The sequence below is a fragment of the Artibeus jamaicensis genome, unplaced genomic scaffold (genome assembly GCF_021234435.1).
Source record: "Artibeus jamaicensis isolate MK-2021 breed Jamaican fruit bat unplaced genomic scaffold, CSHL_Jam_final scaffold_2172, whole genome shotgun sequence".
NCBI classification, from domain to species: Eukaryota; Metazoa; Chordata; class Mammalia; order Chiroptera; family Phyllostomidae; genus Artibeus; species Artibeus jamaicensis.
The window spans coordinates 2,376,676-2,400,378 of NW_026522031.1; the positions used below are offsets into that span (position 1 = coordinate 2,376,676).

General features: G+C 50.3%; 1 protein-coding gene and 1 pseudogene across 1 annotated transcript in view; both read left to right on the forward strand.

The window, feature by feature from the left end:
* Nucleotides 1-23,703, forward strand: part of TMEM178B (transmembrane protein 178B) — a 315,496-nt gene that overhangs the window by 147,617 nt on the left and 144,176 nt on the right. The window lies entirely within an intron of this gene.
* On the forward strand, nt 19,860-21,674 carry LOC119044356 (kelch-like protein 36; annotated as a pseudogene).

The following is a 23,703-nucleotide window of genomic DNA, read 5'->3' on the forward strand; positions in this document are numbered from 1 at the left end:
TCCGACTTTCTTATTATTACTATTACTACTGTTACTTGGCACTAAGAACACTTGTCGCAGGATCTAGCCTCTGGGCGAGTTTTTTGGTGTGCAAGCCATGTTGTTAACTGTAGAAACTGCTATGCGGTGGATCCGTAGGACGTGCTCACTTGTTTAAGGGGTACTTTGTGCTGTTTAACTCCTCCTGGGCTCACCCAGGGAGGGAAGACAGCGGTGCCAAAACTAGAACCAGGGCGCAAGCCACTGCTGTCTGTACCAGGAGCCTTGGGCCGTCTTTAAAAAGGTAGCCTCAGCTGGTGAATGTATTTGATTTGCATTTTTCTCTTTGGCCTCAGCAAACAGCCCCTGTCCAGGCTCTGATTCTGTACGGAATCTATAGGAAATCGCGTGCGGTGCTCTCTTTCTCCCCCTGCTGGCTCTCGAGGCCGATTCCCTGAAACTGACAGATATTTGGGCAATGAAATGACTTCAGAGAAAATGGAGGCATGCATGTGGGTTGCTTTTAGAACAAGGGAGAAAGCTACAGTTTTTTTTTCCCCCCTCAAAGAGGCAAATCCAATCCAATGGAATCTCGCTATATAGAGATACCTATATCATATATAGATAAATATATATGTACGTATCACCCCCCTTCAACTCCTGGTTTCTCCTGGCTACGCACAATGGCAAGGCAAAAATGGAAAACTTGAAAAAAAGAGTTGACAGCATTTCTATGATTCAGCCGGCAATTTGCTGCGGTCTCCAGGGAGACAGCTTCTCACATACATTAGCATAATGTGAAATGGCAGCTAGAACCAGAATTTACTGTCTAAGCAACTCAGGCTGAACAGCCGTTGACGACAATGCAATTTAAGGGAAATCCAAATATTAGGCTTAGGTGACTGATATGGTCCTGAAACCTCTTCATTTTAAACCTGTGGGGCCCTCACTGGTGCTCCCCATTCTTGGGGCAGAATAGATGGTTGGAATTCAAGGTTAACAAAGAAGAAGAATGTTGTGGCGAGTTGAGATCCGATATAGCATTCAGTCAGCTTCAGCTCACTCCAGTCCCTTTATCACCAAAATGTATTTTCTTTCCCTCTTGATTTTTGTTGTTGTTGTTGTTGTTGTTGTTGAGATTTTCCCATTTCTGTTGGTATCCACATGCTGGCGTTTCTTCTTGATGTTGAGAACACATCTCCTTGCTCCCCGGTTATCTAAACATCAGACCACCGCAGATAGCAGCAGAACCCTGAAAAAGACCTTTCTTTCTCAGCAGGGGGGCTGGGTGAGCCTGGGGAGGACATCCCGATGGGGCGTGCTTTCTGATGACTCGGAGCTCACCCTGGACGTCTTCCAGGCAGATGAGACGAGCACACACACGTGTGGCGGTTCCCAAGGTCCACTCTCCCAGGTGATACCCCTCCTAATCTACCGCCTACTGTGACTGTTTGTTGCAGACTTAGAAATCCCAAATGCCCTCGGGACAGGGCCTCCTGCATCTCATGCACGGAGGTCAGAGGACAGAGAGCTGAGGATTCCATCTGTGAATGTCCACTCGGGGCGTGTGGGTCATGGAGCCGCAATATGGAGTGCTGGGTGGGTGCAGACATAACAGTTCTAGGCTTTCAGGTGCTGGCAGGGACGGATCCAGTTTCCCAGGGACCTCCCTAGTGCACACTGGAACCTGGCTGCCCATCCATGGCGACTTTCCCAATGGCCAAGTGTCCTCACTTCTGCCACCAATAGCAAGGTTGGGGACCCCAAGATTGCGCTCATTCACTAGATTTCTCACAGAGCTCTCTGAAAGCTGGTATACTCAGGTTAGGGTTTACTGCAGTTGCGGAAGACAGAGTAACTCTACCAGGGCAGTGTCCAGTTCCAGCTGCCCTCTCCCCGCGGAGTCTCGGGCAGCGTTCCTGTCTTGCTTCAGTGGGGGCCGCATGCACGGAGCCTGCCTGCCAGGGAAGCCCACCCAGCCTTGGTGTCCCGGGTTTTCATTCCGGCTCCATCATGTAGGCGTGGCCAACTGACCACTTGGTCAGCCTCAGTCTCCAGCACCTCTAGGGGCTGAGCTGACACCAGAGGGCCCAAAGCCCCAACTCTACGTCCCATTATTACACTCACTTGCATGACCAAAGGCCCGAGGCGAACAGACACCCTGCGATCAGGGGTTACTTTCCAAGCACTTAGAGAGTTTCCTCCCAGAAGCCCAGAGTTGAAAAGCCAGACTTCCCTTTGGGCCAGGTTCGTTCTTTACTATGCAGACTCTCTTGACCTGCTGGCAGTAATCCGCTCAGTGAAGGCCGGGTTTCTGCCGCTGGAGGAGGCAGTTGGCCCCGGTGACGATGGAGGGGCAAGAATGGCAAAGGAGGGGAAGGGATTAGGCAAAAGCTGTATCGGGAGAGGAAGTGGGCCGCTGTGAAGAAGTGTACCACAATATTATGTATGAATACAGTGGGGGACACGAGGCCCGATTGATTTGTGAAATATTGTTTTAGGCTGTGATTTATTCTTCCATGTAGTCCGTCAGGAGGGTGTTGAACCAAGGATAAGTGTATCTTAACTTTCGGGACTGAAAGCCAGTTTTCCTAAAAAAGCAAGATAAATAGGGGTCTGTGGTCAGAAGTCATTTGCTCTGGAGTTGGTGGCGGTGCTGCTGTCTCTGTGCATCCACACAGGCAGCAGAGAGCTCGGGGAGCATGGGACGAAATGGGCTCGGTTCTCCACATATGTCGGTGTTAACAATTGTTATAATTGTAAATAATAATGGCTGCCCTTTATAGAATGCTTCTAAACACCAAGCACTGTTAAATTATTTACCAACACAATCACATTTAATCCTTCGGTCATTGCTCTGGAGTAGGTACTATTACCTGAGTTTTATAAAGGTGACAGTGGAATCTTAGAGTGGCACTTTAAGCTAAGTAGTGAGCTTCCAGGCTTGCAGGGGACCAAGCCAAGATGCAAACCCAGGTCTTTCTGACCTCAATGTCTGTAGTGACCCGCCATGGTTAATGGGGCCTGCAGAGTGGAAGGACACCTCTGGTTTAGCATCTCACATGTTTATTTCAAAAGACTGTGGGTCTGCTAAGACTGAGGCTGGGCCCACTGGGACTCTCAGGTTTCTAGCTGGAAGACTTTCAAAGGGCCGGGGAGATGGGGCGAGGTGGGGGTTGGCTGAGTTTCGCTGCTATGTGGTCATTGGGCAGACTTGACCTCAGGCACCTCACAGGTTGCGTGTTCAGGCCTGTCCATCTGCGCCAGCGGGGAGATGGTTTCTATTTGCTCCTGGGCGCTGTGGTGGGGTTTATAGATAAAGCATCTAAGGTGGTGGTGGGAGCCCCAGCTGGTGTGGCTGAGTTGGTTGGGCATCGTCCCACACACTGAAAGGTCACCAATTCGATACCGAGTCAGGGCTCATACCTGGGTTACAGGTTCGGTCCTTTGGGGCACGTGGGGATGGCAACCAATCAATGTTTCTCTCTCACATCAATGTTTCTTGCCCTCTCTTTCTCCTTCCCTTCCCCTCTCTCTAAATCAGAAATTAAACAAAAACTATTTAAAGAAATTAAAATGGTGATAGGACTAGGCAGTGCGAGAATTCTGTAGCTCATGCTCCCTGAGGGCAGGAAGGGAGTCTCTCGTATTTTCTTCCCAGCATCTGCCACAGCGCCTGGCCCCCTGCAGAAGCTTGGTGACTGTCCGGTGAATAAGGGAATGGGCAGACATGTGGGGCGGTCAGGTGGGGGTACAGCTCTTCTGGGATCAAGTTAGATGAAGACCGCAGAAGCAGGATTGGCTTTTCCGTGGCTTTGTACCTTTTCTAAAGGCTCCCAGGTCCTTTGAGAATAATACTTGGCTTTCTTGTGGCCCTTTATAGTTTTAAGGTACTTTCATGTACATGATTTCATTTGATCCTCACAACATCCCTGGAGTTCGGTTTTATTGTGTTCGTGTTACATTACTGGATGAGGGACTTGAGATTCTCAGAGGTTAAGCGACTCGCTGATGGCCACGTAACTCAGGGAGGACTAAGATCTTGTAACCCCACATCCAGTACTCTTTCTAGGGACCCCAGAGATTGGTGGGTAGAGGATATAAAGGTGTTAAGTCCAGCCCTGCAACTTTTAAATATGGTCACGATGGCCAACAACTCTTCCCCTCTGCCAGTGGAGTGTGATTGATTTGGAAGTGACTTGTGACAATGGTGTCCCCCAGTCAAGATTCTTTGCCGATTGGACTAAAACTCACCTCCATGCACTGGCCCTGGGTGAGGTGCCTGGCTGGGGGTTTGTCCCCCCCCCCCCCCCCCCCATGCTCGTCCTGGAACCTGAGGTTCCTCCTCCTTGAATTCCTCCTGATCCACCACCGGGCCCATCTTGAAGTGTGAGGAGGGCTTCTGGCAGTGGAGACCTCACCTGAAGTGGCTGTTTGGGGAACACCCGAGACAAGATCTCTTAAAGGCTCTCTTAAGTTTCTTAAGAAAAATATTTGAGACTTGGAACCCCCAGTGGTGCTACAGCCCAGAGCAGCTGTTCATCTCGTAAGACGTGTTTGGGGGTAAGACTTAGTATCCGTGGGAGAAGATCATTTCGTTCATCTTCCTGGAATCCTTGCGAGGCTGCCTGGAACCCTGATCACTAACTGCGCCCCTCACCAGCGAGGGTGGACGCCTCACCCCAGTGACCCCGAATGTTGAGGAGAGAAATGAGCCTCCTTTCTGGTGCCTGTCAGTTCTCTGTTAACGACTCAGGATTCTGGTTCAACCGCTTTCTCAGCAGATGCTGGCCACCCAGAGTTATTAGTCCAGAGGGCGGTCTTGGGGGGCTCAGCACTGTGCCCTCCCTGTCCCAGGAGAGGGCAGGTTCCTGCTGGCTTTGGGTTCAGGGGAGGCTGCATGTGTCTCTCAGTGGACTGGGTGCCACCTCTCGGGGGTTCTCAGGATGCCTTGACACCCCCCATCCTGCTGCTCCACAAGCTGTCACTACCTTTAGTCTTGGGACACCCAGGACCAGTGAGGAATTGGGGGTGAAAACATTAAAATGTGGTTATTATTTACAGGACGTTTTCCAGAAAGGCTGTATTTTCATTGATTGATAATCAAAAAGTTGTTAATTACATGGAAAAATTTGTGTAATTTTCATAGACAGTTATAATCCTATAAACTGAGATTAGGAGAAGAGAACCAGATGCAGGTTGTGGGTCATCTTGGTGTTCTTGCTGCTGTTGGAATTCACTGGAAGTATGGCTGGCCTGGTCTCTTTTCTCTCCCTGAAGCTGTCCTGCCTCGAATTTCACTGAAACCAGCTGGGCCCCCAGGGACTTTGTCCTTGGCCAGGGTGGCTGCAGCCGGACCCCAGGTGTGTCTCCTGGCCTTTTTTGAGGGGGTGAGTAGAGACAAGCAGGATGTGACAGCAGAGAAGACCCTCCGCCACAGCTCACTCAGAGCTGGAAGAATCATTGGCCCAGGGCGAAATAGCCCATGAGTGAAACTCTGTTACCTTTCCTTGATTTCTGGACCCTCTACCTACCTCAAATGTCTGTGCTTAAGGGTTTTTCTGTCTCTCCTACCGAGGAATCAAATAGTTAGAGGCTGGATGGGTTATTCCCACCGAGAGTACCGTTCTTTCTTTTTAACTGAAAAGAGGGGACGTCACCTCAGTCAAAACGAGGGGGAGGCAGTGGTGGGCTTGAGACCTCAGGGACGGAGATGTTTGAGGGTTTTGCTCAGTAGCCTACCCCGTGGTCACTGGCCCTTGGCTGCCGCCTCTTCCACCTTAGGCCGGCCTTGGCTTCCAACCGACATCCTCCAGGGCACAGCCTGGACGTGGGCATCCCTGGCTTCCGTACCGGCACCAAGCATCAGGCTGAGGACCAGGCCATGTCTGTGGACTCCAGAGAGCTCGGAGCCCAGAAACCCCGCTGGTGCCAGCCTCTGAGGAGCTCCATTGTCCTCTGGGACTCGCCAGCTTTCTTGTTCCAGCATCTGAAATGTCCTCAATAATTCACAGTGGATCCTTCTCTGGACAGGCTTTTCTTTAAGGGCCTCTTAAGGGCCTTACTGGCTGGTTCTCTACCTTTCATCCTATAACTTGGGGGCGAAGGAGGGGACAGGCTAGTAACCGTTTCACTGTCGGAACCAAGTGGTGCCCGCACTTGTCAGATGCTCAGTAAGTGTTCTTCAGGCTCACCCTGGAATTCAGTGCTGGAGCTGAGAAGGGAGCACACAGTTTATTTCGCCTGGCCCACGGCCCTGGGTCCTGTTCCATGCCGTTTACCTAGAGTTACGGGATTGCCTTGGGGCCCACATCTCTCACTGGTCACCAACAGCAAATGCAATGACTGTGCAGATGTTCATGATAGGACAGGTGCCCCCAGGTCCTGGTGTGTTTATGTCCTTTGATTAGAGACCTGTGGTGCTCCAAGTACTATAAGCATCATGTGGCTTTAGAATTTAGCAGCAGAAGTCAAGACCTTTAGGAAGTACCTGGTTCAACTTTGCATTTTTGTGTGGTCAGTCCACAGCTCAGGGGAGCACCTGGTTTAAGCTTAGATGCTCAGGTGGATGTTCTAAACCTTCAGGAAACACCTGGTTCAAGTTCAGATGCTCAGGTGGGTAGTCTACAACTTCAGGAAATACCTGGTTCAAGTTCAGATGCTTGGGTGAGCGGTCTACCATTCCAGGAACACCTGGTTCAAGTTCAGACGTTGAGGTGGGCCGTCTACAGCCCTGGGAAGAGGACACCCCAACACAGTAAGAAACTGACATTCAGGACTTTCTTTTAGTAGATTCTCTTTTGATCCTAAAATTTCATGCAGTTTAGCAACATACACATTCCTCTACATTTTAACCTCATTTCTGTTTGTCCAATGTGTTCACCAAGAGTTGTTTCACTACTTTCAAAGATTTTTTGGTGGCTTTTACCATTCTTCCTCAAAGCATCATTTCCAATTAAAATGTGGGCTTTTTTCAATAAACACAGTATCATCCCAGTTGAAGCTTAATCAAAACGATACAAAGAAAGAGAAAGTCCCTTTACAAGCCTCCTGCAAATCAAGCCATAGCTCCCGGCGGCCTTTGCTGCTGAGTGTTAGCCTGGCCTTCCTGTTCTGTCTCAGGTGTCAAGAGAAGTAAGTGCCACAGCGCTTTGCAGCTCAGCCAGACAGCTGGGCCCTGGCGTGGAAGAACGTGTCTGTGCTCAGCACCCTCTGTTCCTCTGTGCCCCCTCTCCATCTTCCCGGTTCTCCCTGTTTCCGGATGTTTCTTCTGGACCACCTTCTCTGTGGATGTCAGCACTAGCCGACAGAAAGTCACTTTGCAGGCTTCCTTGTTGCCAAGGGCTTGCGCTAAGCCAGGTACATCAGACATGGGCTCCTAAAGTCTCCCCTGATTGTGTTCTCAGTTTGTCTGTTGCCCTAGTAACAGGGGAATTCCTATCCCTGCAACAGGTCCTGGGTGAGCAAACTCCCCCAACCCCCGACGTCTGTATCTGGGTCCCAGTAGGGATCGGTCCAGCATCCCTGAGTCTCCCGAGAAGCCGGGGTGAGGAGGAGTGTGCCTCAAAACTTCTGCGTGCCCCTGCCTGCCTGCAGTTACCCTCCATTGTCTCTGCCTTCGGTCCCCCTGGGGTCCTGGTGTCCACGGACACGGAATGGGAGTGTGGGGGTCGTAAGGCACCATCCTCAAGTATTTCCCTGGACTGGTTTCCTTCTGACACTCCTTTAGTGAGGTTTTGGGGGCAAGTATACGTGGTTTAAGAGCTGGGCGAGGGCGAGTTGACTTTATTTCTAGTGGTTGTCACTAGGCGAAGGGAGTCTGCTGGTGAGGACCGTGTCCCCTTTTTCCTGTGTCACCCACTCCCTTGCATTCATTTTTGTAACAGGCACCATGGCGCTCCACGGCCCACCTCCTCTCTCTGGCTGTGAGCTGTTGGTACAGAACAGTGTCCTTCTGTCGTTGATTTTTTAGCTTCAGCACAGAGCTTTACTCAGGGGTTGCCTGTGCTCGTTCACATCCAGCCCGGCAAGAATAACAGTCCTTAACATGTCCTGAGGGTTTATCCTCTGTTCCAAGCGTGGTTCTGCTAAGTGCTCCACTTGCATTATCTCGTCTGCATCTCCCCAGCAATCCTGTGAACTAGGTTCCTCTAGTAACACCCTTTTCCAATGAGACAGTCCCGAGAGGTCAGGCCGCTTGCCCAAGGTCACACAGCTTGTGTCAGGATTTAAACTTGCTTTCCCACTATTCTGCCTCATCTTCATGTTCTTGCACACGTGGTCCCCTAACCCAGGCCTCCTTCCCTCCAGGCTTCAGTGCCCAGTGGTGCCCAGTGGAAATCCCAGCCCCTCGTGCACACCCTAGTCAGAAGTGACTCTTCCATGGACTCCCGTGGCTCAAGTAGCTTGGACTGCTCCCCTGGCCCCCTTGTATTATTATTTTTTTAAAGATCTTATTTATTTATCTTTAGGGGAAGGGAAGGAGAGAGGGAGAGAAATATCAATGTACGGTTGCCTCTAATGGGTCCCCTGCTGGGAACTGGCCTGCAGTGCAGGCATGTGCCCTGACTGGGAGTCGAGCCTCGATCCTTTGGTTCACAGGCCAGTGCTCAATCCACTGAGCTACACCAGCCAGGGCTGCCCCCTTGTGTTATTGTTCATTTTCATGACTTGGCTTCCCAGGTGGGTAGCACATTCTCGGAAGGCAGTTGCTATTGCCTTTCCTCTCCTGCCGTGAGTAGCACATGTTCCCACATAGTACATGTTGGACAAATCCCGGTTGTTGATGTTACTTTAAATTTGGGCCATTACCTGTGAAGGCAGGAGTATGTTTCCCCGAATTGATGTTGTGCAAAGCAATTTGAGGATTTCACTAGCACAATTCACTTTTCCAGTCCCCCCTGATTTAATAGATAATTTAGTTTTGAAACAGAGAAGGAATAATATGTAGCAATTTCCATGAAGGTGTTTATTGGAAACAAGAAAAATGGTTGAAAGCTGCTAAAGTCAGGTCTCTGAATAACACTCAGTATCCACTATGCTGTCTCACTGGGAAAAACATAATTCCCATTTTGAAACCTGGTTTCTCTCCCAGGTGTCCCGAGGGCCTCAGGACAGGGTATGATGTCACTAGGCAAGACCTTCCCCCCCCCAAATTCAGGGCTTCTGAGGACTCTTTTCTGGCCGCTCGCTAGTGGGCTCCCTGGGACACCTTCCTCTGAGCAGCACCCCCTGCTTACCTTCCAGGATGCGGCTGGAAGACATGACCATACCAGCTTGGAGTTTTGTTTTTTTTAGTACAACATTGCAAAAACAACTTTTGCAAACCCTTGGGGTCCCTGAGCTATAGAGAATGAGTGACAAATTGAGGCATTTTTTGTAGAGACATGAAGGCACAAATAAGTCAAGAGACTGACCTGTGACATAATCCAACATCCAAACCAAACCAAAGCACAGCATTTCTACAAATCAGAGAACAGTGAAGAATATGAGCCATCTACATAGATGCTGTTTCAACAACTCGACCATTCACGATGACTGGAGAGAGCTTGGCTGTCTGTTTTCATTTCCACCAAGCATGCCAGCAGGTCTGAGTTTCCTGTGCCGGGTACTGCTCCCCAAATTGTGCCAGGTCCCCCGAAGTCCCTGTCCGAGTATAATGCTTCTCCTAAGAGAGGCAGATTTAGAGCAGTACCTGAGTAAGTGAAGATCCATGTGGCTGAAGTCTTTCTTAATCCACGCGGGGAGGCATTTACATGGCTTTTTGGGAACACACAATACCGAGTAGTTTGCCATTCTGAGTTTCCCGAGGAGATGCCCAAAGGTGAGTGTTGATGAGGAATCGTTGGTGCTTGAAAGCAGATGAAGTGGCTGTAACCCCCTCTGCCTGGCTTAATTCCTTGCTCACCACGTGAGTAGCTCAATCAAGTTCCCTTCCAGATACAAGACTCAAAAATTAAAAAAAAATCCATTATACTGTCCATGTAAACACTGCACAGAGCGCAGAGAAAGCACCTCGTATCCACCCGCATATTTGCCGACAATTCATTCTCACCCGCCAGTGACGGAGTGTGTCACAAGGCCTCCGACTGGCATGTGCCAGACACAACGGTGCTGTCGAGAACCATCTTTGCGAGGGGCCTGGGGCACCTCCCTGGGCCACAGATGTGTTTATAGGGAGTCGTGAGTGAACCACAGGTGGGCACATCGAGTCATACTTCAAAGACTGAAGGGGTCTTTCATAAGAATAAATTCCATGACAAACCCTTCTGTAGAGAGGTCCTGATTTAAAGTACATGAGGACTCGTCTGTTATTTTGCTTCCCCTGAATGTGCCAAGACTTGCTGTAGAGATTTTTCCTGCACAATGGGCTGTCCTAGCAATGCTGAGAGTATGTACATGGGGGAGTGCGGGGGCCAGGGGCTGTGGCCTCTGCTTCGAGGGGCAGTGGTGGCGTCCAGGAGGGGTCATCTGTACAGGGCGGACGGGTCTGGTTGTAGGCAGGCTGCTTTGGGTGCATCCGGCAGGTTCTATGGAGACAAGCAGGAGTCAGAGCTGGAAAGACGCAGGTATGCAGGGACAGTTGGGAGAAATCTTCAGGTGCGAATCCTTGGGACTTACATGTGACTCATCAGAAGTGGGGAGTCCTGGGGGATATCAGGATAAAATTGGGGTTTATCGAATCAGTACATATTTATCAAATACCTGCTGTGTCAACATGCTGGATGTTTATGCTTATTCCTTATAGTAAAGTTTGTAAGGTACCATCCGAAGAACCTTAATGTCTAATTGGAGAGAGAAGATATGAAGAGTCATATAAATACAGGAGACACGGACTTTGCAGACTAACAATAAGAAACACAATAGGGCTAAATGTACAAGACCCGTTCTTGCATTCTGATGGTTGACGGGGGAGGGGGGTGGGGGACTGGGTGACAACAGTGAAGGACTAAAAAGGACAAATTGGTAGTACAAGTTAAGAAGTACACATTACGGAATAGCCACTGAGATGTAAAATACAACACAGGGAATAGAGTCAGTGATACTGTAGTAACTGTATCTCGGGACAGGCGGGCACTGGAAATATCGGGGGGACCACTCTGTAAACGACATGATTGTCCAACCACTGTGCTGTATGCCCGAACCTAATGCAGAGTAATACTGAATGGAAGCTGTCATTGAAAAAGAAAAAGAGTTGGAATGTTCAAAAAAATATTGAATGTCAACTGTAATAGAAAATAACTAAAGAAAAAAACCAAAAAGACCAGTTCTTGGACTTAAAATACTGGCTGAGAAATTCAGAATTGCGAGTGTCTAAGAATTTTAGTCGACTCCAGTCTGGTCGGAGTCAGCAGTACGAGTGGCTGCTGGAGAGCAAACACAGTCTCAAAGTTCAAGGATAAGGGCTCCACGCCCAGGACCAGAGGGCCAGGGGGCCTTGGTTCTCTGCACGGCGAGGCCCGTCTGGTGCGTGACACACAGTTCCGAGCAGAGGCACATTAAAACACTGCAGTGTCCCCTGAGGGGCTGTGGCCAGGAAAGGGAAGGGGCCAGAAAGCATGTCTAATGAGGACGGTCCACTCTTTCGTTCTCCAGTGAACATTATCTGCCATGTGACTGGCACCGTGGAATGTGTTAGCGATTTAAACAGAGAAGCTTGCCATGCTTGACAGCAAAACGACGTCTAGTTAGTCTGCAGAAGAAAGGACTTGAGGGTGAAATTTTAAGACAAATATGTAGAAGGAAATTTCCGAAGGGGTAAAATCAGGGCCGAAGAGCCGACACTGGAAGAAGGCAGAAGTGGGCCCCAAATAAGGGAAAATCTCAAAAGCAATTAGAGCAGGGTAAGTGCTCTGCCTTCCTCATCCACAGGAAGGGGCGAGGGCTGACGGAATGAGTGACAGCAGAGCGACTGTGTGACCTGTGGACATCTTGCCGAGGTGACATGCTGCTGCTGGTGTCCAGAGGCCACAGGCTCGTTATGGGAGGGGCTTTGCCTTGGGTTGGTCGGGACTCGGGACTGACCAGGTGAGTGACTCAGAAACACCTACTGTAGCCTGGGGCTGCTCTGCGAGGCGATTGCCCCTGGTCCAAAGCAAAAATATAGCAAAAACGAGGTAGAAGGAGGGGGAGCAGGAGGAGGGGGAGGAGGAGGGGGAGGCCGTGGCAACACATAGGCTTCCCATTTGTTTGTTCTGACATTATGTCCTTTTCAGGGGTGTCTGGGTGGCGGGCCTCAGGATGGCTGTGAACATGGCCCAACGCAAAATCATAACTTTACTTAAAACACTGAGATTTTTTGTGTATTTACTGTGTGGCTCAAGACGTCTCTTCTTCCACTGTGGCCCAGAGACACCAAAATGTTGGACCTTGCTGCGAGACGGTTTTCATTTTTCTTGGCTCTGAGAATGTTTTTTCTTCTATGATAGGGTGGTGGTAATAGACTGGACTGTATTTTAAAAACATTATTACTTAGCGAAATACTAAGTTAACACTTTTTATGGGAGGAGTTTACTGGCACGTGAGATTTCAAAGACTAGAAAACACTGTCCAGTTCTTTCTGACACGGGGGCTGTCACTCATGTCACGGATCATGACTAGTCATCGCTAAACTGCTGGTGGGCACAGCAGATGCGGTGGAAATTCACAGAAGAGGGGACAGCCCCCTTCATTCTAGGCAGCAGGACAATGTCCAGTTTAGGAGCTGAGTTCAAAGGCACAAACTTCTGGCTGAAAAAAATGTGCCCTGGGTGGGCAGGTGGTGGGTTGTGCAGTGTGCTCTGAGGGCAGACACCGCCTCCCTTCAATCCCGAGTCTGACCCCAACTTCCCGAAGAGACCGGGGTGCCTCTGGCCAAGCTGGCTGTGAGCGGGTATCACGGCGCTTCTCAGACCGCCATCTGTGCGGCCGTGGAGGCCTCCCATTGCTAACCTCCATACACTTGCAAGTTCTCTTCTAGTACCATGGAGGTCAAAACCCTCCAGCGGACTCCATTTGAACTTCAGTGACCTTGTGTCACACACAGGGTTCTTTGGTTGTCCAAAACAGTGATAGGAACCCATGTTGGGTCACCTTAGTGTCTCCTGACTTCCCATGGCGTGGTGGGGGGGGGTTGGGACACGTGGGGCTCTGTCCACCCATCTCCCCAGGCTCATCCTCAAGGAGGGGCTTGGAGTGGCCTGTCCACCGACCTGTAACTTGGAGGAAAGATGGCCTCGGCCGTTCTCTCAGATTTGTGCTGTACTTCTGGAAGGGCAATGAGGAGAAAGGAACCTGCAAATTGCAGGACTGGTGCTATTTCCAGAGCAAGGGAAGGAGCCTGGCGTGAGCAAACATTCGCTTTCTGTGGCCCTGAATGGCCTCCGTCCCACACCCTGGGAAGTTCCCTGGCTGGGCTATATTAACATCGTGGGCTCCCTGCTGGCTTTGGCCAGTGAGTCAAGTACGGGGGTTCTCATTAATGAGAGAAACCACCCTGGCTGTTGCTGACGCAGGCAGGCCCGAGGCTGGAGGCAGGGCCGAGTCTCTGGGCACCACTAGAAAACCTCCATTTCCTGGAGCAACTTTTTTGAGCATGGAGTTGCTTTCCAGCAAACAGGCATTTGAGTGATCCTTTCCCCTCCCCAGCAGAGACGCTGATTTCCTGCTCTGGGGCGGGGCGTGGGATTAGGCTGTGCGCGGGATTAGGCTGTGCGCTGTGAGCCCTGGGTCTCAGATGGCCTGCTGACCACACTCAGAGGAAGCTGCAGTCACCTGGTGTATTCTGTTCCCCTGCCCAGCATTCTGGTCTGCCCTTCAGCCTGTTAGTATTTTGGAAATGAATGGTGAACCTAGGAATGAATGCTTTTGCAAAGGGAAGCACAATCCTTTGAAGAGGGAACTTCTGTCTTGTTCCTTCTCTCTCCTCCCCCCGGAAGAATACTGTGGTTTGTCAAGGTGCGTGAAGGGCTTTTTTGGGGGGTGGGAGTGGGGGAGGCGAGTCAAGTGCTACGTTCCTGCAGGAGCCTGTGATAACTCCAGCTCTTGATATGATTTTATTTTAAGTCTCATTTTTAAAATAGCTGCAGGGCTGCACCTGGAATAAAAATGAATTAAAAAGAAAATCACTGCGTGGCATCTAAATAGCGCCTCAGGGGTAAGCTTGTTCTTCTGGTGCTATCACTGAGACCCAACAACTCCTTTTTCCTTCCCGAAAGCACCTCGGAACGCCCGGCGCGTGAGGAGACACCGAGATGTTGTCAGTTTCCCTTTTTCGGTGTTTAAAAATATCATCTTGAAGGAATACTTATCTGCCTTCTTTAGTCCTTTGTCAGGTTGAGCAGCAAGCAGCTGACAGGTACCACCTGCCTGTGAGGGACCAGGGACTGCAGTTCAGGGAGGGACACCCCCGCCCCTTCCAGGAGCTTTCTGGAGACTGGGGAGGTGGAAGTGCAGGTGAACCCTGGTCGTGGGAGGGTCCCATGTGCTGGGTGCCACAGGAGGGAGAACACAGAACCCTCTACCTGGGGAGCTACGCTCGACCTGGATCTTTTACAAGGAGGCTGAGTTTGCCAGCCCTGGAGGTGGGCCAGGGCACTTCCAGCAGAGGGAACAGCATGTGTACAAAGGGGAAGGGCAAGGCGTTTGTCAGAGACACGTGGAAAGCATGGAGAAGTGTAAGAGATGTGGCGGGGGATGACTACCAGGGCCCATCGGTCACAAGTTTTTGTGTCCTGTATGGAACTGCTTGGATATTGTCCTGTAGGCGGAAAAAAAATTAAGTAGGAGAGTGATGTGATAGGATTTGTTGTTTTGAATGAGCATTTTGCCAGTGGAATAGAGCTTGTTCTGGAGGGTGTGTGTGTGTGTGGGGGGGGGGTTGGGGATCTGACCCGGGAGACCAGGAAGCCGATGTGGCAGTGGTCCAGGTCAGCAGTGGTAACGGTCTGAAGTAGGCCAGGCACTGGGGATGAAGAGCTGATGGAAGAGATGCTGGGGAGGTAGCACAGACCAACAGGTCCTCTGGATGGAGAGGCCAGAGAAAGAGCTGGGCGCCGGGTGACCAGCGAGGGGGAATCCAAAGACGGAAAAGGTTGTCAGGCCTGAAAAGTGCCCTTGGACGTGGTGCCCGCCCCCCTCCGGCATCTGCAGTGCTGGCCTTGGGGAGAGCAGTTTCAAAGGCTCAGCGGGGAGAGAAGGGAGGGATGGAGGGAGAGAAACAGACTACGGTGGGAGAGGGAAGCATCGGCACCAGTGTTCAACTATGGGGAATAAATCCCAGAATGAAGTCACCTGCCTATAATCAGTGAGGCTTTCCTTTTTTTTTTTTTTTAAACCCCTTTGGTCATTATGTTCACTGCATATGCCTGAGCATGAAAGACAACTCTGAATACGCAGTGCCTGATGAATCTGGAGTAGGGGAGAATAATGGAGAATTTCCTTAATTACCACTCTATTTACAATTCCGTTTCAGAGTCCAAATGGTAGTTTATGACTCCCGTTTACGCTGTATCGGATACGAGGTGTTGACATGGCAGGACTTCCCGGAGAGGAGTGTTTGTGAAATTCAGACACAGCTCTGGCGAGTGTAAATTCAAATGCATACAGCACTGTAATCAAGGCACAGCCTATTAAGTAAATGAACACTTGAAAATGCAGGAATGGTGGAAAAGCAGGTAATCTAAAAACGTCCTCATTGTTCGTTCTTCCTCCCCAATTGCATTGGGAATGAGAAAGGAGGAAAGGAAGTATTAATGAAGGACTCGAACAGTAGCCATGGGGTGGGGGCGGCGGGCAGAAGCACTCTAATTTGTTTATAAAAAGTTTTGTATGCTTACACGTTTAAACTTGAGTTGCCTTCAAAGTACCCTCCATTTGATGCAGTACACTTATCGAGATGTTTTTTCCACTGTTCAAACCAGTTTTTGAACTCATGGATTTTGATGCCTTTTAGTGCTTCTGCTGTTTTTTTTTTATTTCACCTCTTTTGCATCACAAAAACATTTCCCTGTGCAGACCTTTTTCATCTGGGGAAACAAAACAAAGTCACTTAAGGCGAGATCGGGTGGATAGCGAGAGTGGGGTATGAGGGTCCTGTCGTTTTTGGTCAAAAACTGCTCAGTGCATTGTGGGCAGGTGCTCTAGTAAATCCTCCATCACGAAAGGGGCAAACATATTCAGTTTTCAAAAAAATTTACTGAAGCCAAGTGCAGCCTCTCACAACAACACCAGCTGGTACGCTGATTCAGATGGGTTCCTACAACACTCACCTAGTAGGGGAAGCCTGTACTGCAAGGGGCCCGCCCTCCAGAAGATAATTCAGGTTTTTTTGGGTCCCCCCTCCTACAATTCATTAAATGCTTAGATGGTGCCAGGTACTGTGCCAAGTGTGGTTCATGAACCATCTCACTTAAACCATCCCATTTAATGCTTCCTACAACTGGTGAGGGAGTGCTCTCATCCCCATTTTGGCACTGATGAACTTGGAGGTTAAGTGGTCACACAGCTGGCTCAGTGGACGTCATGATTCCTGGGCACAGGCAGACCCAACCACATGAGAAGAGCCCGGCTCAGCTTCCCCTGTTTCCCTAATGCACTGGGCATGAGCTTGTTTATCAGCAAAAGATGGAAGTTTGCTTGAAATACTTTAAAACGCTCTGGCTCCGAAATCCAACCAAGTCCTTCCACCTGTGACTGCCTTTGGCCCTGACTCCAGGAATCCAGCCCCTGTGCCATGGCCCACAGAAAGAGTGACCAGTGGGAATGGAGACAGTCACACCAGCCTCCCAGCTTGGGGAAGCAGAAGGTGACTTTCACGGCAGAAATGTCTGCTTTCGGACAGCTGCCACCCTGGCCCTGTGAGCTGCACCTGAGGGACACGGGAGGCCCGCCCATGGCCTCCCTCTCCTCAAAGACTTCCATCCTCTCTTCTGCAGCGAGGTGTGCCATTCCCCAGGGTGCACTCTGAGCTGCTGTTAAGTTTGCGTGGGTCTAGAAGTCTTTTTTTCATCATTCCCCTTTTGGTTTTTCATCTTTCCCTTTGGACATGTCGTATTGCGAAGACACGTGTCTGAAGCATTCGTGGAACTCTCTCCTGTCCGTCCTGAGGTGGCCACGGCGTCTGCTCTTTGACAGTGTCCATTCTTCGACAGTCTGCTTCTCAACACATGGCTTTCTCACTCACTGTCACGGGAGTGGAAGGTTGCGTGGTGGTTGGTTACTGTTTATTTCTTCTTTACAGAAAGATATTTGTCCTCTGACTAAAACGATCTCGATATTGGAAAATTTCTAGTGTTAGATCCTTTTTCCAAGTGCAAAAGGTCTTATCTGGAATGCCCAAAAGTGAGAACAAGAAGGGAGGAAACGAAATAAGAAAACTGGTGACATCGAGAGGCGGGAAAGAGGAAGAGAGCACAGACTGCGATTTTGGAGAGGTGGCGGTTCTTGTCCTGGTGGGGGTGGAGTGAGGACTCAGCAGGAGAACCTCCTTGTCTTCGGGGGGTTCATTCTGAGGCCCCAGGGGTTGCTGGCACTGTGGATAGAACTGGACCCCTACCAACCTCGGCTCTGCTGGAGATGTGGCGGCAGCGTCTTCATGGGCAGACGCAGCCTCTCCAGCGATTTTGTGTTTTCCAGTCCACCTGTTCCTGAATCGGTGTACTGGTCCCCTCCTTGCAGTAAATGTCCTGGTGTCACTCCTCCCGGGGGACCCCTTGCTGAATTCGTCACAGAGGCTCACTGCTTCCTGGCACAACGCATGGTCATCAACCAGAACATGTCTTCTGTCCGCCTTCCACCCACAAACGTAATGCTTCTTCCATCTTCACTAAGGACTTAGTGAACATTTCATGTGGCCATAACTTTCGCAGTCTGAGACATGACAGCAAATAGCAGAAATGTATTTCCTTCTTCAAAATTTCATGGGTGGGCTTTTTCTTCTTGCATACGTCTTAGCAACCTCAGCATACAATTTCTTTTTCTCCCATTAGGTGGAGAATGTTCATCTTTTCACTTAAAGGAGGCACTGGATGGCATCTCTTTGACGTGTCCATATTGCCAGCATCACTGCTCCTGTGCTTTGGGGACCATTATTAAGTACAGTAAGGGCGACTTTAATACAAGCATGGCAGAAGTGTGATGGTCCGTCCAGTAACTGAGGTGGCTACCGAGTGACCAATGGCGGGGAGTGTGTCCAGGATGGAGCAAGACTCATGAGATTTTTATCATGTCGTTCAGAATGGGGCTCAGTTAAAAACTTAAAAATTGTTTATTTCTGGAATCTTTCCATTTAGTATTTTTGGACCACAACTGAGTATGGGTAACTGAAAGTACAGAACGTGAAACCGTGGATATGGGGGGACTACTGTATGAGCTGCGTCCAACTTCATTCAGCTAAATCGTATAAGGACTCTCGCCACATGGTTGCTGCTATTTGTTGAGGTTCGACGCGCCAGGCGCTGTGTGAAATACTTACGCAGGATTGGTCCCATCTAATCCTCACCCCAGATGAACGACGAACACCAAGCCTGTTGGTAGTGACCGTGATGCATGGTGTGGGAGCTGAGCTTGTCTCCAGAGGTTAGAGGTGGTCAGTGTTCTCTAAATGCTTGTGTGTAGAGTTTCCGTGACTTTAAACCCTTCCTTCACTCTTGCTCTCCATGTGACCAGTTTTACTGTTGTTATTAGTGATTTCTTTCCGATGGCCCTGAATTTGTCTGCTCTGAGGTTTGAGGGCGACATCTCGGCCTGGCATTCCGGAATCTGGTTTGTGAGCGGAAGCTCTGACAGTGTCTCCTCCTAACCTGTCCATCTGTCTCGCAGACTCCTGATTTCCTTAGTTCCTTCTCACGAAGGAGGCTCTTCCATCTTTTGATGACTTCAGCTGCCCTTCTGTAGACCTTTACTGATTCCATTGTATCTTCACCCAGAATTGAAAGTGAAAGTGGTAGTTGTCGTAGAATGTCACAGTCTTATTCCAACGTGCCCGAGGACGGGACAGTGTAGGGCAACTTAGGGGTCAGCGAGGTTTGTGAGCCAAAGACAGGACCACCACTTACCACTGTCTGTTCTAACCCAGTATGAAGGGTGAATCCTGAGGACGGTTGGCCTTGGGGGCCTGGCCTGGTCAGTGTTATCTCAAAGATGCCCAGGGTGGTTGGAAACCGTAGTAATGGGGCTAAGGAACTATACAGGGGCTTCAGTTGGGAGCCAAGCGGGTGGCTAATAGTTCAGAGAGCAGAGTCTGAGGACAATTAAGTAGCACGGGTCACCACAGAGGTAAGGACTCCGAGGCTCAAGTTTTGGGGGGACTGGCTCTGTGAGAGCAAGGGTTGGGTCTGCCAGACCGGTCAGTCCTATGTGAACCTCTCTCCTTGGAGACCGTGTGACACCTTACAAGAGCTGTGTGAAGGTAATCATTGAGGTGGTCCGGGTTGGTACTGAGTTGTATGGGGACAGGGATGCTATTTCCCAACTAGGAGGGTCCTTGGTTGTCCCCATGGGCCTGTCCAATCTTGTGCTGTCTCTGGTCCTCCCACATGAGCTGACCCTGAATCTTCCCAAAGCCGTGCCCTGGACAGACCAGCAGAGGATGTGTGACCCTGAGCTGCCGTTAGAAGAAGACTGTGGAAAGTTTTCAGCTTGTCCTAAAGTTAGTCTGTACTTAATGTTGCTTAAAACAGTCAAGCCAACATTTAGAGAATACCTTTAAAATACCAGGACCCGCACCTGGCCCACCCACAGTGTCCCATCATGAAGGGCTGCGTCCTGCCTCTGCCTCCTGGCAGGCGGCTCCAGCCTGCCCTGGTGGCTGTCGAGCCAGCAGTTCTGCCTGGGATCCCAGGTCCAATCAAGCCACAGCAGCATCCCTGGAGACTGCTGGCAACGAGACTGTGACATCTTTTATGATGGAGGGAAGCTGGCGGACAGGAGCATCTCGACCCTACAAGATCAGCGAATCTTCCAGGTATACTGCTGGCCCCAGCACCTGTCCACAGTGCTGCAGCAGCTGAACGAGCAGCATCTATGTGGCCTCTTCTGCGACATTGTCCGGGTGGCCAGTGAGCAGCCCGTGCCAGCCCACCACGCCCTGCTGGCTGTGTGCAGCGACTGCTTCAATTCCATGTTTACCCTGGGCATGCGTGAGGCCTTCCTGAAGGAAGTGGACCTGATTGGTGCCTCCTACATTGGCCTCAAGGCTGTGATGGACTTGTATGGCATGGACCCGGCACTGGGCAGTGGCAATGCTTACCACATCCTGGAGATGGTCCAGCTGCGACAGATCCAGACAGTGGTGGATTTCTGCTCTGGGTACCTGGAGCAGGTGAGCGAGCACAGCTACCTATATCTGCAGGTGATGGTACCTCCAGCTACAGTATCAAGAGGCTGGATGCCTTCATCAAGGGCTTTATCCTGAGCCACTTTGGCACACTGTCCTTCATGCCCGACTTCCTGCAGAACATCTCCATGCAGAAGCTGTGTGTCTACCCGAGCAGCAGTGAGGTGCAGCGGGAACGTGAGCGTGACCTGCTGCAGGCTGCCCTGTCGTGGCTGACGCAGCAGCTGGAGCACCAGGCCCACACATACCAGGTGCCCATCCACTTCCCACTCAACCCGAAGAATGACCTGCTGCACCGCATCAAGCTGGCTGTATGCTCACTGCTGCCCAGGGCAGACCCAGTGCGGGCTTCATCAAGGAGGCTGTGCACCACCACCACAGCCCGGTGGTGCAGCTGGTCCTGCGGACCAAGTAAGTGCACAGCTCCCTGTACCAACGAGGAGCACTGGATGTTCATGGGTGGTGGTGTCTTTGAGCAGTTTCAGAAGCAGAGTGACATGCTACCTGGATGCTAAGAGCAAGCAGCGGGTCAAGGAGACACCCTACTGGCCCCACAGAGCCACCGTGGTGTTGCTGTGCTGGGCAGAGTTCACCTTCATCACTGGCGGTATCTTCTCGAGGGATAATGGAGGAGACGCATTGTCCAGTCTTCTTTGTAGGTGTGACCTGCACTGTAACAGTGGATCGAGGTGGCCTCCATGAACCAGTGTGGATTTCGACTTTGCCTCCATTGAAGACCTGTTGTTGGCCGTCGGTGGCTGGAATGACAGTGGAGCTTTCTCTTCAGTAGAGACTTGCAGTTCCATGACTGACTCCTGGTCCTACATGGCAGGCTTGCCAAGCTTCACGTATGGCCATGTGACATCATCTCCAAAAATGTTGTGTAATCTTGGGGGGCCACGAGTACTCTGTCAGCCCCCTCTGCAAGAGCCTGGTGTGACCACCAGAGGGACATGCAGGAGGAGGCCAGCCCATGAGCACAGCATGGGGCTGGGACAGCACGTGCAGCCTGGAGGACCGCATCTGCTCCATCGGGGGCAGCAATGACAGCAACAACGGCTGGGAGGCCACAGTGAGTATCAACGTGCTGGGCGTCAAGGGCTGCAGCCCACAGTGCAACCAGTGAACCCATGTGGCCTCGCTGCTGCGCTCCAGCAGCCAGTTGGGCGTGGCCATGCGGAAGGGCCGAATTTACATCCTGGGCTGTGTTAAGTGGGAGAATCGGCTTCCCTGTCCAAGGCGGTCCAAGTGTACCAAGAAGAGCAAGTGGGGTCAGGGCCTGCCCAAGGCCATCACCTGCCATTCTGCCTGCATCTACTCCCTGAAGCCCCAAGCTGGAGGACAAGAAGATGGGGCCAGTGCCCCCCCTGGTGCCTGCTGAGACCTTGGTCCCTACTGCCACCTCCCAAAGTGTCTGCAGACCAGCTACAACTTCATAGAACCCTGGGACCATTCAGTAGCACTTGGCTTTTTTTTCTTAACTTTTGTGATTCTTGGCATTTCTGATATCACTATAACTGATTAAATAGTCTACATAACTTTAAAAATTTGCTCTAATTTGAATTACAAACACTAATAGAACATGGAGTCAGAGAGATTCTTGGAGGTATATTTCACCTCCCTGCAAAAAAGGCCTTGGAATCATTGCTGATGCCAGTTGCATGCTCTCCCCTTAGTGAGGGATCTTGGGAGAAATTTCTTTTGAGTCCAGTCTCAGCAATACTTATGCTTCCCCCCCACCCCACTTAACATTCACCATAATTCTTCGAGGTAGGTAAAATTATTCTAGTTTTATAGCTGAACAAACAGAAACTCAAATTGTTTAATAAATTTAGCCAAGCAAACAAAGCTATGAGTGGAGGAAGTGAGATTTAACCCAAGTCTGCCAAACTCCCAAACTCTTCTTCCTTTGCGTTTCTGAAACAAAACTCTGATGTCTTTAATGAAGAAGCGCAAGCGCATGGAGGGTGTGGTCTCTATAATCTGCCCTCCCTGACCTCTGCACATGTCTCTTCCTTACTGTCATCATTGCTGTCTCAGCACAAGTCACCATTCTCCCGGCCTCAGTGATGAAGGAATTTTTTTGTCCCCCTCACTGTTCTCGCTCTAGCACAGTTTGTCCCCTCCCCCTTCTCTTTCCACGAGTACAGATAAATGCTGAAGTGGTATTTATTGTGCGTCTTTATTTCTCTTAAGCTTTCTGCCTTTCCTTCCTCCTCCATCCATTCCCACCTTTTTCTTTTCTTTTCTTTTCTTTTCTTTTCTTTTCTTTTCTTTTCTTTTCTTTTCTTTTCTTTTCTTTTCTTTTCTTTTCTTTTCTTTTCTTTTCTTTTTCTTTTCTTCTCTTCTCCTCCCTCCTCTCCTCCCTCTCCCTCCCTCCCTCCCCTCCCTCCCCTCCCCTCCCCTCCCTCCCCCCCCTCCCCCCCTCCCTCCCCTCCCCTCCCTCCCCCCCCTCCCCTCCCCTCCCCTTCCCTTCCCTTCTTCCCACTTCTTGTCCGCATTTCCTTGGTGCGCAGGGAGTAATCCGTCAGGTTTTCTCCACGGCTGCCTGCTAGGATCAGTGTCTGCTGTAACAGATGAACGGAATTCACTGTAGCGACTGGTTGTGAAACACTGTGCTGCACCTTTTCATTAGACTCTTATTAATGGCTCTTTAAAAAAATGTCTCTCTTCTTTGTCCTGTTTTCTCTCACATTTTTTGTGACTTGTGGTGTCTCGGAAGATTTTTGGTGTCCTTCCTGGAATGAGAGAGGACGTTAGGTCAGTGAGTATCAGGCAGTGTAGCAGCCTCTCCCTCTCAAAGTAAGGAAATGAGGTTACTTAGCGCAGTTTATGGGCCCCTGTGACTTTTGGTAGTTAACCTATTCTCTTCTAAATACTCACAAGCCACCAATGTAATAATTAATTCTATTCAGGGGATCAATTTGGGGCTTTGGGGGGGCTGTTTTCCCCCTCCTCGCACTGATGGGGACAAGATTGGCTCCTCTTCAGTCCCCCGACATCTCTGGAAACTTCCCCAGTGCTACACCTTCGGTTCTGAGCCTGGACAGTTGAACTCATCTGAGGCAGCCAACTGTTCTCTTATTATCGTTTCACCCTCTGATGCTTCACTTTTGTGCTGTTTGCTTTCTTCTCCTCACTCTCAAGGTTATTTTCCTGTGGAAAGGCAGGCAAAATAGGAGTCCTGTCTTCTTTTGCCATCCGTGAGCATTGAGTTATCCTCCCCGAGCAGCGGATTCATCTTTTCTTGGTTGTTTTTTTCTCCCAAACATAGCTCAAGAGCTCTTTAAAAATTGTCTAGCACTTTAAAAAGATATTTATTTACTTTTAGAGGTGGGGAAGGGAGGGACAAAGAGAGGGAGAGAAACATGGATCAGCTGCCTCTTGTAAACTCGCCAACCAGGGACCTC